The sequence below is a fragment of the Triturus cristatus genome, chromosome 4_1, assembly GCF_964204655.1.
Source record: "Triturus cristatus chromosome 4_1, aTriCri1.1, whole genome shotgun sequence".
Taxonomy (NCBI): domain Eukaryota; kingdom Metazoa; phylum Chordata; class Amphibia; order Caudata; family Salamandridae; genus Triturus; species Triturus cristatus.
Window position 1 is genome coordinate 137,852,087 of NC_140585.1, and position 2,474 is coordinate 137,854,560.

The window sequence follows — 2,474 nt, forward strand, 5'->3', positions numbered from 1 at the left end:
TTCTGAGAGGAAGCATGTAATAAATCTACCTAATTTTCTGAAAAAGAAAGAGGGAGGATTTTTGTTATCACCTCAGACTGGGACTCAAACCCACAATCCCTGGCTTAGGATGCCAGTGCCTTATCCAGTAGGCCACTGAGACACACATGCATAGCGCTTTTCTAGAGGCATTATTTAAATGTATTCTATGGTCAGACACCGGTGTGTGCACACAGGGCATTTCTCACTTCTCTCTATAAGTAAACTTCCCATTTTCATCCTCTACCGTCCCCGACTTTAACGCTCTCTTCTATGCTATAATGGAGACTTTGCAATTTTAGCAAGTGGAGAGAAATTGGAGAACCACGTTCGCCTCCACACTTCTTCTTCACTTACTTCTTTTCTCAATATACTGGGCTTAGCAAATGGTATCAAGCCATCCTTATCATCAGCAGGACACGGAAAGAGGCACCAAGTCTCCTAACCAAGTTCAACCACACTCTGCAACTTAACCATTGCACTACAAATTAGGCAACGGGGGCATCAGCAAAGGCAGACAATGTGCCGATCATTTATACATTTTGTGTAGTACTTTTCTTACTCGGAGGCAAAATCAGCACTTTAACTGCCCAAATCATACAGATTTTACCAATGTAGCACTCTATGCACACATAGGCACACACCTTGCAGTTCTTCTACACACACTTAAGCTAAAACCCATTCTGTCACGTCAAAATTCTGCAAACCTATTACATATTCAGTGCGTCGGCATAAAAGCACTTTTTAATGCCACTAAAATGCACAAGTAGTTAGACTGAAGATGCAACCTGAATGAGTTTACAGTATGTACTCCACTTTATTAATTATTAGTAATGAGAAAGTGAGGACTACAAGAGTATTGGAAAATACTTTTTTCACTCTGAATGTAAAGAAGATTGTGTGACCATTGGCCAAAAATGACCACGAAGGGACTCGAACCCTCAATCTTCTGATCCGAAGTCAGACGCCTTATCCATCAGGCCACGCAGTCATCCGTTCACCTGAGATGATTTTTATCATGTAGGTGGTATGCATGGATGGAGAACATATTATTGAAAGGTATTCAGGTTTACATCCCATAGTGTTCTTTCAGCTCTTTTCGCTGGAAGCACTTTTTTGGAATCTATATATTGAGAATTTTATGAGTACGATATGCTTTTGTTTTCCTTTTTGCATACAAACCTCTTTCCTCGTGAGTTTAAAGCTCATTTGTGTGCTCTACATAGCTCTGGACGTTTCCAGATGTGGAGTGAAACTGTTTTGAAAGTAGTACAAATTGCTCCTTCCTGCATATGCTAATTTTTCACACTCACATAGGTTGTATCAGTTTTATGAATCCTGGCTTGACCTATCCAAGTAGCTGAAAGCCTGTCACCACCTCTAGAAACAAGATTCACACCAATCCAATTCAAATAATTTTTTCCAACGGAATATGTTCTAGCCGGTCAAAAATGCATCTCACAAAAATAGGCATTTAAAAATATACTTTACAGTTTCAGAACACTAACATGACTGTGAAGTGTATACAAGTAAAATGGGACTGTTTCAAAGTACCTAATAAACTTGTGAGAGGAAGCATGTAATAAATCTACCTAATTTTCTGGAAAAGAAAGAAGGATGATTTTTGTTATCACCTCAGATGGGACTCGAACCCACAATCCCTGGCTTAGGAGGCCAGTGCCTTATCCATTAGGCCACTGAGGCACACATGCATAGCTCTTTTCTAGAGACATTATTTAAATGTATTCTATGGTCAGACACCGGTGTGTGCACACAGGGCATTTCTCACTTCTCTCTATAAGTAAACTTCACATTTTCATCCTCTTCCATCCCCGACTTTAACGCTCTCTTCTATGCTATAATGGAGACTTTGCAATTTTAGCAAGTGGAGAGAAATTGGAGAACCACTTTCGACTCCACACTTCTTCTTCACTTACTTCTTTTCTCAATATACTGGGCTTAGGAAATGGTATCAAGCCATCCTTATCATCAGCAGGACACGGAAAAAGGCACCAATTCTCCTAACCAAGTTCAACCACACTCTGCAACTTAACCATTGCACTACAAATTAGGCAACGGGGGCATCAGCAAAGGCAGCCAATGTGCCGATCCTTTATACATTTTGTGTAGTACTTTTCTTACTCGGAGGCAAAATCAGCACTTTAACTGCCCAAATCATACAGATTTTACACATGTAGCACTCTATGCACACATAGGCACACACCTTGCAGTTCTTCTACACACACTTAAGCTAAAACCCATTCTGTCACGTCAAAATTCTGCAAACCTATTACATATTCAGTGCGTCGGCATAGAAGCACTTTTTAATGCCACTAAAATGCACAAGTAGTTAGACTGCAGATGCAACCTGAATGAGTTTACAGTATGTACTCCACTTTATTAATGATTAGTAATGAGAAAGTGAGGACTACAAGAGTATTGGAAAAGACTTTTTT

The 2,474-nt window shown here is 39.9% G+C and overlaps 1 non-coding gene across 1 annotated transcript; it reads right to left on the reverse strand.

The window, feature by feature from the left end:
* Positions 1 to 1,649: 1,649 nt before the first annotated feature.
* On the reverse strand, positions 1,650 to 1,722 carry TRNAR-CCU (transfer RNA arginine (anticodon CCU)). Its single transcript has one exon. It is a non-coding gene; the product is annotated as a tRNA-Arg (tRNA).
* Between the last annotated feature and the right edge of the window lie 752 nt (positions 1,723 to 2,474).